The following is a 14,750-nucleotide window of genomic DNA, read 5'->3' as shown; positions in this document are numbered from 1 at the left end:
TTTATTTCGGAGTTTTTCGTTATTTTATTTGAATTTAGGAAAAATGTGCGTTTTTCAAAATTGCATTTAGGCCCCAAATAAATGTTCACCTTGTGCGGCTTGATTTTAGAAGTTCGGGAAAATTTATTTTGGGATTTTTGGAGTCCGTTTAGTATTTCCTTTATTTGTTTTTCTGCGCGGAACAATTTAAAAAAATGCAACCGACCTACGGGCCGTGTCCGACCTGGACACTAGGCCCGTCCAGGCTTTATAAGCCGGGAGCCCAGCCCGGGGGCCTCCCCAAACCCTAGCCCCAGCCCCGCCTTCGCCTTCGCCGCCGCCGCCGCCCCGCGCCGCCGCCGACCGCCGCGCCGCCGCCGCCGACCACCGCGCCACCGCCGACCGCCGCCGCCGCCGGAGCCCCGCCGCCGCCGCCGGATCTCTCGCCGGTTTGCCGGGTAGTTTTTTCTAGACGCCGGTTTTTTTCCGAAAAACCGTTCGGTTTTCTGACGGTTTTGTTCGTTTTTTTAGTTTTGGCTTTTTTTAAATAGATCGGTTTTTCCGATTTATTTAAATGGCGAGCGTTCGTTCGTTCGTTCTAGCGAATGTTCGTCGTTTTTCTTTTCTCGGATTAAATCCGTGATTTTTCTGATCGCGATTTCTGATCCGATTTTCGTTTTAGTATAACTTTTCGCTCGTTTATCGGAATCAGGCGATTCAAGCGCTTGGAGTTTCGTCTCGAAACCCTCTATCTGTTTAACCAACTTAAACAAGTTTTTGCCACTGTAAAAATTGCCCTAGATCCAGAATAGTAAATGAAGCCTGTTTCATTTGCCGTTTGACTTTCGTTGCTTCGTTTGATTTGATTCTTTTTGCAAACCAGAGTTCTTAAAGTTGAATTTTCTGGTTAGATCTCTTATTTGAGTTTTACTTGTGCATTAGATGAATACTTATTGTATGCTTGTTTGTTTGTCTGTGATAGAATACCCGGAGTGCGCCGCCTGTTACTTCGAATCTCTAGGTTTCACAGATCATCAGCAAGGCAAGTAACACTTTGATCATACCTCCTACTACCCAGTTTTATTGCATTAGATCAATCCTCAAACATTGCATGATTAGGATCTAATTAAATTGTGGGATGGGAAGTAGTTGAGGTAGTACCTATTACCTGTTATATTATCAAACCTTTGGGAGTTACTTCTACGTTTGCCTATTATGCCATGCTATGCTAGTAGACGTGGATTGGGTGAGTGATATCCATGACAGATGTGAGTTGTTAAAATTTATGGTTTATTCTAAGGTGGCAACTTAAACACACATCTGGGTGGATTGAGGTACCTGGGTATTCTAGGATTGCCTGTTTTTCTTTATGGACCGCCACCCAGGCCCAAAGGGATCATGAGATTTTTCATACTAGAAACTTCCGTGTGCAGCCACAAGCTATTATGGGCTCTAGCATAGTTGATTAAGTCGTGCGAACTCTTACAGGGTAGACTAGCAGATGTAGGGGAAAGTAGGTGTAACGGTCTATCCATCATAAGGTGCTAGCGCTTCTGAAAGACCGTGTCTCGGTCATCCGTCTTCTCAAACACCATGTAGTGCGAGAAACCAAACGGAGGCGATCGAGTCTTGTGGGGAAAAGTGCGCAAACCTCTGCAGAGTGTATAAACTAATCATGGTTAGCCGTGTCCCCGGTTATGGACATCTTGAGTATCTAGTACTTGGATTATCATGTGAATCTCAACATGTTAGTCTAAATTAATTTTGTTGGGTTTTGTTTAATGATGATGCTTAATTGGGATTGAGAATGCTGTCAACCATTCTCAATGTTTAACAACTACCATGATAGTTAAATAAAATTTATTCCTTTGCAGTAGGGAAAAATTAGCTTTACGCAAAACTGTAACCATAGAGCTTTCCACCAGCCAAATATGCATATAGTATAGCTGTTTCATTCCATTACTCTCTATGTGTTACTTTGCCAGCATATTCCATGTGCTGACCCGTTTTCGGGCTGCAACATTAATGTTGCAGACTTTTCAGATGACGATTAAGGAGTTTTAGGTCGTGGTTCTATACTCAGTGATGCCGTTGGAGTTGATGGACTCACTTATCTTCTAAGCCTTCCGATGTTATTGTTATTAGATGGCCTTAAGCCATATTTATTGTAATAAGTTCTCTACTAGGACACTCGATGTAATAAGTGTGTGATTGCTACTCTGTTATAAATCCTTCAAGTACTGTGTGGTGTCAGCATTACTGATCCAGGGATGACACTTGAGCACAGAGATCAGACTGTTTGAGGTCTGGTCGCTACACAATATTTGATTCTTCTCTAAAATCTTTTATGTATGATTGGTTATCTATGCATGTCTCTTTGAATTATCAGTTTGGTTTGGCCTACTAGATTGACCTTTCTTGCAATGGGAGAAGTGCTTAGCTTTGGGTTCAATCTTGCGATGTCCTTTCGCAGTGACAGCAGGGGCAGCAAGGCACATATTGTATTGTTGCCATCGAGCATAAAACGATGGGGTTTATATCATATTGGTTGAGTTTATCCCTCTACAGCATGTCATCTTGCCTAATGCGTTACTCTGTTCTTATGAACTTAATACTCTAGATGCATGCTGGATAGCGATCGATGTGTGGAGTAATAGTAGTAGATGCAGAATCGTTTCGGTCTACTTGTCGTGGACGTGATGCCTATATACATGATCATGCCTAGATATTCGCATAATTATGCACTTTTCTATCAATTGCTCGACAGTAATTTGTTCACCCACCATAATACTTATGCTATCTTGAGAGAATCCAGTAGTGAAACCTATGGCCCCCGAGTCTATCTTTTATCATAGAAGTTTCCAATCTATTTTATTTTGCAATCTTTACTTTCAATCTATATCATAAAAATACCAAAATATTTATCTTATTATTATCTCTATCGGATCTCACTCTCGTAAGTGACCGTGAAGGGATTGACAACCCCTTTATCGCGTTGGTTGCGAGGTTCTTATTTGTTTGTGCAGGTACGAGGGACTTGCGTGTAGTCTCCTACTGGATTGATACCTTGGTTCTCAAAAGCTGAGGGAAATACTTACGCTACTTTGTTGCATGACCCTTTCCTCTTCAAGGGAAAACCAACGCAGTGCTCAAGAGGTAGCACTACCATCATCTTTCAACTTAGCTTTCTCTAGGAACGCATTAAAATTCAAAGGAACAGTAGCACAGGCCATTTATCTACAACAACATAGACATGCAAAATACTATCAGGTACTAAGTTCATGATAAATTTAAGTTCAATTAATCATATTACTTAAGAACTCCCACTTAGATAGACATCCCTCTAATCATCTAAGTGATCACGTGATCCATATCAACTAAACCATGTCCGATCATCACGTGAGATGGAGTAGTTTTCAATGGTGAACATCACTATGTTGATCATATCTACTATATGATTCACACTCGACCTTTCGGTCTCAGTGTTCCGAGGCCATATCTGCATATGCTAGGTTCGTCAAGTTTAACCTGAGTATTCTGCTTGTCACACCCGATCATCACATGGTGTCTTGACACGACGAACTGTAGCAACGGTGCATACTCAGGGAGAACACTTGTACCTTGAAATTTAGTGAGAGATCATCTTATAATGCTACTGCCGTACTAAGCAAAATAAGATGCATAAAGGATAAACATCACATGGAATCAATATAATTGATATGATATGGTCATCATCATCTTGTGCCTTTGATCTCCATCTCCAAAGCACCGTCATGATCACCATCGTCACCGGCTTCACACCTTGATCTCCATCATAGCATCATTGTCATCTCACCAACTATTACTTCCACGACTATCGCTACCGCTTAGTGATAAAGTAAAGCAATTACATGGTGATTGCATTTCATACAATAAAGCGACAACCATATGGCTCCTGCCAATTGCCGATAACTGTGTTACAAAACATGATCATCTCATACAACAATTTACATAATCACGTCTTGACCATATCACATCACAACATGCCCTGCAAAAACAAGTTAGACGTCCTCTACTTTGTTGTTGCAAGTTTTACGTGGCTGCTACGGGCTTAGCAAGAACCGTTCTTACATACGCATCAAAAACCACAACGATTTTTTGTCAAGTGTGTTTTTTTAACCTTCAACAAGGACCGGGCGTAGTCACACTCGATTCAATGAAGTTGGAGAAACAGACACCCACTAGCCACTTGTGTGCGAAGCACGTCGGTAGAACCAGTCTCATGAACGCGGTCATGTAATGTCGGTCTAGGCCGCTTCATCCAACAATAGCGCCAAATCAAAGTATGACATGCTGGTAAGCAGTATGACTATTATCGCCCGCAACTCTTTGTGTTCTACTCGTGCATATAACATCTACACATAGACCTGGCTCGGATGCCACTGTTGGGGAGCGCAGTATTTCAAAATTTTCCTACAATCACGCAAGATCTATCTAGGAGATTGTAAGTGCATCTAGTGCCACCCCTAGTTGGTTTTGGAGTATTGACGGCAAACCTAGTTGAGGGACTAATGTGTTTGTGAGAATTGCAGGAAAACACAGGTAGAAGTCCCTCATTGATTCGGTTTTACTACCAGAGATGACCCCTAAAAATGTACGAAGACATTGAAGACAATGGTGGTTTATGAAGATATTCATATTGAAGACAATGACATGAGAAGACTCCCTATGAAGCTTATGGAACTCGAAGACTTAGATCCTTCGTAGTTTCATTTCATTTATGTTGTGTCGTAGGAACCACCGTACTGTTAAGTGGGGTCCAAGAGAACCAGTCAGAATGACTGAAGTGATGCCTAATTCAAATCCTATGTCTTCGAGCGAAGACTATGAGAGCAAATCTTGTCCAGAGTCAGACAAGTCAGCTTTACTTGTAGCCCAAGTAAAGTTGCCGTGTGAGTTCAAAATTCGACCGTTGGTACACGTGTCAGTTCCTTAGTGACCCAGGGTCATTTCGGACAAATCAGGTCGGGTTGCCAAGTGGCTATAAATAGCCCACCCCCACAACCATAAACGGTTGGCTGCTCAGATTTCAGTGCACGGCTTTTGTCGTTTGAGAGCAACCCACCTCGAAGCCTTTGAGAGAAAATTCCTAGCGAGGAGAAAAGCCCTAACCACCTAGAGCCAGAGTAAATTGGGCATCACTTAAGTCTTCGTGTCTGAGTGATCTGAAGACTTATTACACTTGAGGACTGTGCATCCTCCAGACGGTTAGGCGTCGCGTTCTGAGCATCCAAGAGAAATTGTGGATTGCCAGTGAACGAAGTCTGTGAAGGTTTGGAAGTCGCCTGAAGACTTACCACGAGTGATTGGACGAGGTCTGTGTGACCTTAGTTTAAGGAGAATATGGTGAGGACTGGGTGTCTTGGACTAAGTGTCCTTGACTGGGTGTCCGGGACTGTGTGTCCTAAGGTTTAAATACCTAGCCGCTCCAACCAGACGTACAGTTGTCACAGCAACTGGAACTGGTCCAACATATCATTGTCTTCAACGAGTCACTGGTTTCATCTTCACTTCCTTTGACTTACTGTTATTCATTGTGAAGCCATTGCATGCTTGCTCTATCTTTTGTCTTCACAACGTAACCATATGAGTTGTTTGGCTTCATAACTTCTTCCTACCTGATCCTTATTACACTGAAGCTGTTTGTCACTGTGCTTTCACTATACTGAATACTTGACCATGGCTTGCCTTGTGTAATCTAACTTCCGCTGCATAGTAATAGGCATAATCTTCACTGTTTGTCTTCATAACTCCCAAGTTTTGAAGACTTTCATAAAAATCGCCTATTCACCCCCCCTCTAGTCGATATAACGCACTTTCAGAGATGCATAGCAACGAGAGGGGAGAGTGTGTCTACGTACCCTTGTAGACCAAAAGCGGAGGCGTTTAGTAACGCAGTTGATGTAGTCGAACGTCTTCGCTATCCAACCAATCAAGTACCGAACACAGGGCACCTCCGTGATCTGCACACGTTCAGCTCGGTGATGTCCCTCGTACCCTTGATCCAGCTAAGGCCGAGGGTGAGTTCTATCAGCATAATGGCGTGTTGACGGTGATGATGAAGTTACCGACGTAGGGCTTCGCCTAAGCACTACAATGATATGACCGAAGTGTATATTTGTGAAGGGGGGCACCACACACGGCTAAAAGATCAACTTGTGTGTCTATGGGGTGCCCCCTCCCCCGTATATAAAGGAGGGGAGGAGGAGAAGGGCCGGGCACAAGGGGCGCGCCCAAGGGGGTTCCTACTCCTAGTAGGAGTAGGTTTCCCCCTTTCCTAGTCCAAGTAGGAGAAGAAGGAAGGAGATGAAGAAGAGAAGGAAAGGGGGCCCAGCCCCTAGCCCTAGTTCAATTCGGTTTGGGCTAGGGGGCACGCCACCTCCTGTCCTACCTCCTCTCTTCCACCACTGGGCCCAATAACTTCCCAGAGGGGGTTCCGGTAACCCCCGGTGCTCCGAAACTTATCCGAAACGACCGAACCATTCTGGTGTTCGAATGTAACCTTTCAATATATGAATCTTTATGTCTTGACCATATCGAGACTCCTCGTCATGTCCGTAATCACATCCGGGACTCCGAACAACCTTCGGTACATCAAATCACATAACTCATAATATATCATCATCGAACGTTAAGCGTGCGGACCCTACGGTTCGAGAACTATGTAGACATGACCGAGACACATCTCCGGTCAATAACCAATAGAGGAACCTGGATGCTCATATTGGTTCCTACATATTCTACGAAGATCTTTGTTTGTCAAACCGCATAACAACATGCGTCGTTCCCTTTGTCATCGGTATGTTACTTGCCCAAGATTCGATCGTCGGTATCATCATACCTAGTTCAATATTGTTACCGGCAAGTCTCTTTACTCGTTCCGTAATGCATCATCCCATGACTAACTCACTTGCAAGGCTTATTGTGATGTGCATTACTGAGAGGGCCCAGAGATACCTCTCCGATACACAGAGTGACAAATCCTAATCTTGATCTATGCCAACTCAACAAACACCATCGGAGACACCTGTAGAGCATCTTTATAATCACCCAGTTACGTTGTGATGTTTGATAGCACACTAAGTGTTCCTCCGGTATTCGGGAGTTGCATAATCTCATAGTCATAGGAACATTTATAAGTCATGAAGAAAGCAATAGCAATAAACTAAGCGATCATAGTGCTAAGATAACGGATGGGTATAGTCCATCACATCATTCTCTAATGATGTGATCCCGTTCATCAAATGATAACACATGTCCATGGCCAGGAAACTTAACCATATTTGATTAACGAGCTAGTCAAGTAGAGGCATACTAGAACTATGTAGACATGACCGAGACACGTCTCCGGTCAATAACCAATAGTGGAACCTGGATGCTCATATTGGTTCCTACATATTCTATGAAGATCTTTATCGGTTAAACCGCACAACAACATACGTTGTTTCCTTTGTCATCGGTATGTTACTTGCCCGAGATTCGATCGTCGGTATCATATTACCTAGTTCAATCTCGTTACCGGCAAGTCTCTTTACTCATTTAGTAATGCATCATCCCGCAACTATCTCATTAGTCACATTGCTTGCAAGGCATATAGTGATGTGCATTACCGAGAGGGCCCAGAGATACCTCTCTGATACTCGGAGTGACAAATCCTAATCTCGATCTATGCCAACTCAACAAACACCATCGAAGACACCTGTAGAGCATCTTTATAGTCACCTAGTTATGTTGTGACGTTTGATAGCACACTAAGTGTTCCTCTGGTATTCGGGAGTTGCATGATCTCATAGTCATAGGAACATGTATAACTTATGAAGACAACAATAACAACAAACTAAACGATCATCGTGCTAAGCTAACGGATGGGTAAAGTCAATCACATAATTGTCTAATGATGTGATCTCGTTAATCAAATGAAGACTCATGTCTATGGTTAGGAAACATAACCATCATTGATTCAACGAGCTAGTCAAGTAGAGGCATACTAGTGACATACTGTTTATCTATGTATTCACACATGTACTAAGTTTCCGGTTAATACAATTCTAGCATGAATAATAAACATTTATCATGATATAAGGAAATATAAATAACAACTTTATTATTGCCTCTAGGGCATATTTCCTTCACAATACCCATCCGTTAGCTTAGCATGTTGATCGTTCAGTTTTATTGCTATTGCTTTCGTCATGTCAAATACATATTCCTTCGACTATGAGATTATGCAACTCCCGGATACCGTAGGAATACCTTGTGTGTTATCAAACATCACAACGTAACTGGGTGATTATAAATATGCTCTACAGGTATCTCCGAAGGTGTTTGTTGGGTTGGCATAGATCAAGATTAGGATTTGTCACTCCGAGTATCAGAGAGGTATCTCTGGGCCCTCTCGGTAATGCACATCATACTAAGCCTTGCAAGAAATATGACTAATGAGTTACTTGCGTTATGATGTATTACTGAACGAGTAAAGAGATTTGCCGGTAATGAAATTGAACTAGGTATGAAGATATCGACGATCGAATCTCGGGCAAGTAACATACCGATGACAAAGGGAATAATGCATGTTGTCATTACGGTACGACCGATAAAGATCTTCGTAGAATATGTGGGAACCAATATGAGCATCCATGTTCCGATGTTGGTTATTGACTGGAGAGGTGTCTCGGTCATGTCTACATAGTTCTGGAACCCGTACGGTCCGCACGCTTAACGAGCGATGACGATTTTGTATTATATGAGTTATGTGATTTGGTGACCGAATGTTGTTCAGAGTCCAGGAAGAATCATGGACACGACGAGGAGTCTTGAAATGGTCGAGAGGTTAATATTCATATATAGGACGATAGTATTCGGACACCGGAAGTGTTCCGGGGGTACCGGGTACGTATCAGGTCACCGGAAGGGGTTCCGGGCAACCCTAGGCAAGCTATATGGGCCTAATGGGCCGAGAGATGGACAGACCAGCCCCTAAGGGGCTGGTACGCCCCCCTATAGGCCTAAATAGGAGGAAAAGGAAAAGAGGGAAGGGAGACGGAAAGGGGAGGATTTAGCCTCCCCCTTTCTTTCCTTCCCCCTCCGATGCATATGGAAGGGGGTGGAGGCCGACTTGGAGGAGGCGCCCAAGTAGGATCTCTCCTACTTGGGGCACCCCTTGCTGCTCCCCTCCCTCTCCCACCTATATATATGTGGGGGGCACCGCTAGAACACACAACATCGATTCCTAGCCGTGTGCTGCGCCCCCCTCCACAATTTACGCCTCCGGTCATATTCACGTAGTGTTTAGGTGAAGCCCTGCGTGGATCACTTCACCATCACTGTCACCACACCATTGTGCAGACGGAACTCTCCCTCGACACTTTGCTGGATCAAGAGTTTGAGGGACGTCATCGAGCTGAACGTGTGCAGAACTCGGAGGTGCCATACGTTCAGTGCTTGATCGGTTGGAATGAGAAGAAGTTCGACTACATCAACCGCATTGTCAAACGCTTCCGCTTTCGGTCTAAGAGGGTACATGGACACACTCTCCCCTATCGTTGCTATGCATCTCCTAGATAGATCTTGCATGAGCGTAGGAATTGTTTTGAAATTGCATGCTATGTTCCCCAAGAGTGGCATCTGAGCCAGGTGATCGACATACTGCTTACAACTATGTAGACATGACCGAGAGTTGTGGGCGGTGATCGACATACTGCTTACCACCAATGTATTATTTTGATTCGGCGGTATTGTTAGATGAAGCGACACTGTCGGTGTCAAAACCGGCGGATCTCGGGTAGGGGGTCCCGAACTGTGCGTCTAAGGCGGATGGTAACAGGAGGCAGGGGACACAATATTTTACCCAGGTTCGGGCCCTCTTGATGGAGGTAAAACCCTACGTCCTGCTTGATTTATTCTTGATGATATGAGTATTACAGGAGTAGATCTACCACGAGATCAGAGAGGCTAAACCCTAGAAGCTAGCCTATGGTATGATTGTATGTTGTCCTACGGACTAAAACCCTCCGGTTTATATAGACACCGGAGAGGGTTAGGGTTACACAAGGTCGGTTACAAAGGAGGAGATATCCATATCCGTACTGCCTAGCTTGCCTTCCACACCAAGTAGAGTCCTATCCGAACATGGGACGAAGTCTTCAATCTTGTATCTTCATAGTCCAACAGTCCGGCCAAAGGATATAGTACAGCTGTTCGGAGATCCCCTAATCCAGGACTCCTCAGTAGCCCCTGAACCAGGCTTCAATGATGATGAGTCTGGCGCACAGTGTTGTCTTCGGCATTGCAAGGCGGGTTCCTCCCCTGAACACATCACAAAAGAGTTTGAATACCAGGATAGTGTCCGACCCTGCAAAATAAATTCCACATACCACCGTAGAGAGAATAATATTTCCACAAATCTTAATCTGCTGACATGCTTCTGGCAACATGACATCAGGCCATGGCTCGGTGATTATTCGAACCGTTTTTCTTCAACCAGCTCCACACATAACGCGAGGCGGTTTCTTGACACGTCTTGTCAAAGCAGAGATAGTGTTCCCCTAATTACGGGATTCTCATCAATACGATCGTGGGTAACCCAACCGTGCCTAGGACTCCTAGATTTTAGGCAAGTCCCAAATGGCCACTAGGAGGACGCTTGATATTCACCCTCTTTATAAAGGGACAAGGCTTTTACTTTTTCCCTCGCGTGCTCAATCGAATCCTTCCCCCGCCTCGAGTTCTAACACCCAAAGCCCAGGTCAGGTGCTTTGGACCTTCAATCATGTCCGAATCTAGCCTTTAAGGCCGGTGGATGCCCTCCTCCATTACAGAAGAGGATATCAAGAAGTTGAGGGAGGCCAGATACCTGACCGCCGAGGTTTCGCATCGGCTGCCTGCCCGAGGGCAGGCCGTCCCTACTCATGAACCCAACGAGAACGTTGTGTTCATCTCCCACTTCCTCCGAGGTCTAGGCCTCACTCTGGATCCCTTCGTTAGGGGTTTGATGTTCTATTACGGGCTAGATTTCCACGATCTAGCCCCGGACTCCTTTCTCCACATCTCGGCATTTATTGTCGTATGTGAGGCCTTCCTCCGCATTACCCCTCACTTCGGCCTGTGGCTCAAGACCTTTGACGTGAAGCCGAAGATGGTCGAGGGGCATCATGTAGCGTGCAGACGCGCGTTAATAAGCAAGATCACTGGAGCTCCATGGCCAAAGGGTTCCTTTCCATAGGTGTCCAGATTATGGCAACGGGAGTGGTTTTACATCACAGCTCCCAGAAGTGCCAAGTGGGTGGCTGCCCCTGCTTTCCGCTCGGGCCCTCCACCACAACTGATGTCATGGATTAGCAGAGGGCTGAGCTGGGGTCCAGCCAAGGACGTGCCTATACTGCAGAGCCGCATTCAAGATCTCTTTGAAGGAGATTTCAGTCTGGTTACGGTGGTGCAAGTCATGCTGGTTCGTCGAGTCAAGCCTTGCAAACGCCGGCCCCTCCGCATGTGGGAGTTCAACCCAGAAGGACCGTGCACTATTCAGAGTTTCCTCGGCGTGACGCATGAGGAGATGTATAAATCATTCTTCGAACCCCAAATAGAGTGTCCGGATACTACCGAGGACGTGGGCCTGAGCAACAACCGCACCGCCGACCAAGTAAGTAATCCTCTAGCCGAACACACCGTCTTTCATTTATCATGACGTCATTCTGAGAAATCGCTCTTTGACCAGGACTGGCTAACAAAGGCGAAGATGATTCGGTGTTCGGCCCCCCCTTCGAGCTAGCACCTTGCCCGGAGCCCTCAAAGGAAGATAAAGGGGGGGGGGAATAATGAGGGCGAAAGCGGGCCCCCATCGCTACCAATTCTAACCGAGGGAATGAGCGCTTCCATGAAGGAGGATAACCAAGGGGAAGAATCTGACCTTCTCTCGCTTCGGGGAAGGAAGAGGACTGCCTCTGAAGATCTGAAAACCAAGGCTTCCAAATGGGAGAAGAAGTCTCCACTAGAGGGTCCTGCCTCGGAGGGTGCTTTCGCCGCACAAAGTCCGCACGGGGATCAGCCCTCTAATGAGCCGTAAGTGATCAAAAAAATACTTAATAGTAAATATATTCTACCTTACTTCCGAGGAAAGTGACCGAAGCGTTTATCTTGCAGTTCGGATCTTAGCCCTTCTCAACAGAGCTCGTCTTCGGGGGATCTTCTTTCGGAGATGATGGAGAGCGAAACGCCTCCCCCGGACTCCCCCGCTCAAGAAGCGGGCGACCTTGAAGTGTCGTCAAGGAGGGCCTCTCTGGATCTGGTGAGGCCAGAAGATAATCGTATGGTCACCCGAAGCCCCCAGTATCCGGCTCTTGAAGAGGGTGAACAAAAGAGTCCGGCGCCGTCTGGTATGCGGTCAGACACACTGAGGGTTCTGCTAAAGCGAGCGACCATCTCAGAAGAACACTGTACATTGATGGGTATGGTGATGGAAAGGATTTCATCCGCCAAAAGCGGGTTGCATGACGCCTTTATGAGTCTACTGACGGGCTTTGAGGTACGTAAAATGATGTACATTTGTGATAGTACCGCACATTTTTAGGTGTGCCCTGTGTAGATAGTAGCCCCTGAGACTCTGGTTGTCGCCGAGGACGGCGGCAAACAGAGGATCGTAGTCCCAGGTAATAACCATACCGCTTTATGTGCAGGTGGTGGAAGCTCCGGTGGCTAGCCGGACTAATGAGTTTGCCGAACTAAAGCGACAACTGGATGCGGCAGATGCCGACATCGAGCTTGTTAGCAAGCAGCTTGACGAGGCACAGGGTAAGTAATGTTTTCTGGTGAATGTCACATAGTAAGGGCAGCGTGATGCCAGTATCTTTAATATGTTGTGACTGCAGACGGAGCTGCCACCGTGGAGACCCTTTGGGCGGAGCTTGCCCGAGCCAAAGAACAAACAATGATTAGTAATGCGGCCGCTTTAAAGGCGGCCGAAGAGTTAAGAGCTGAAAAGGCTGCACATTGCGAGAGCAAAGATAAAATGGCCAAGATGGCTGTAAAGTTAAAAGACACTGCCGACCGTTGCCAGTTCCTCAAAGAAGAAAACCGGGTGAGGGCGACAGACCTTGAGAAGGTCACAATGGCGACCAAGGACACCCGCTCTGCCATGAGAGCGAAGAAGGAGGAATTGCGTGAAGCCGGGGATATTGCGGCTGGGAAGCCCTTTATGCTGCGAAGGAAGTTCGGAGATCCGCGGTATGCCCCTTTGGACCGGCTGTGGAGTTCGGCAGACGCATATATGGACTTGGCGGCGAGCGCTGTCGATGCGGCCGAATACTTCCGAGATCAAACAGATCGTGAAGTGGACAAGCTGTTCTGGTCACAGTTTAACGTTCCACAGCGTCCGCTTCCCTTGACTGATCAGCTAGCCGAATGGGCCGAACTCAATAGGTTGTCCGGACTCGCCATGAGGTCTGTCGTGGATCAGCTGTGGCCGGAAAGGCCAAAGCCGAACAACTATTTTAGCCTGGTGCAGCAGTTCCTTGGTGTGGTGCCGCGCATCAATGCGATGAAGAGGTCGGTGTGCATAGAGGGCTCGCGGATGGCCCTTGCCCGTGTCAAAGCATACTGGGCGGAGATGATGCTACCACTGTTGCAGCGCAGGGTTCGGCCATAGGCCGAGTGGCTGTCGAGCACTATTTTGAAGAATTTCTTGAGGGTGCTCGTTTGATAGAGGCCCAGTGCTCGAAGTATATTATGTTTGAGTGACATGTATTCCCATTGTAAAAACAATGTTTTTATTAAATTTATCAAGGCTGTATTTATACTTTTGCCCAAAAGTAATATGATGCCTCCTGTGCGGCCGTTTACGTATATATATGTATATCCTGAAAGATTGCAGTCATCGGCTTCAGCCCCCACGCATATAATGCGGGGGTGTTCGCAGAAGACGCGTGTTCACACTTAATGCAACATCTTGGTCCTATTAAGGAGGTGATAGCGCAGCGAACTAGGCAACCGGACTATAATGCTTTAAGACTTTCACTTAGCCAGAGGAGTTTGACAGTGGGGATACTATATAGCCCCTGGTGGCTCCGCACTCACTCGAATTCAGGGTGCGTACATGCCTGGCCGGGAAACGACCCTTCGTTAAGGCGTAGGAATTCTAAGATCCTGATAGGTCATCGAGTGGTTGACCAGTCTCACGCTATATCATGACAGTCAGTTTTCGGCTTTCTCTACTGAGGTGCTCGTCCGGATGAACCAGGGCACAATCGTAGTAGTTCTCCTAGTGCTGCCTTAGCCGATAGAGCGGAACGTAAGGCAGCAAAACACAGGAGCCGGGCAAACCCAACATTTGACCAAAGACATGATTCGGAGCTGATGCATATAAGGCCAAACTCATGACGCCGAACACTCCCTAAGGTGTTCGGTCTTTATTGTGGGCCTAAACAGTGCCCTTTGTAAGAAGCCCCTGGTGTCCAGGTACGTGCATTATTCTGACGTGGCCACATGCCAAGACGTCAGCATCCTTCTCAATTGTACTGAGAATCCGAGGGATGTGTATCAACAAGAGACAGTAAAAAAGGTTGACGCGGGGTCTTAATCTAAAAAGAATCCTTGGAACGGGTCCCTGCTGCACGTCTGCGCCTGTGTCTTCGTTATGCCGTATCCTGGACGGGTGTAGCACGATGGTCATCTGTAAAAGAGAGAAACTTAGGTGAAAAGTTATCGTGCAAAAAGGTAGATTTAAGGAAACCATGTTCAAT

This window comes from Triticum urartu, chromosome 2 (genome assembly GCF_003073215.2).
Source record: "Triticum urartu cultivar G1812 chromosome 2, Tu2.1, whole genome shotgun sequence".
Taxonomy (NCBI): Eukaryota; Viridiplantae; Streptophyta; class Magnoliopsida; order Poales; family Poaceae; genus Triticum; species Triticum urartu.
This window is presented reverse-complemented; position numbering follows the sequence as displayed.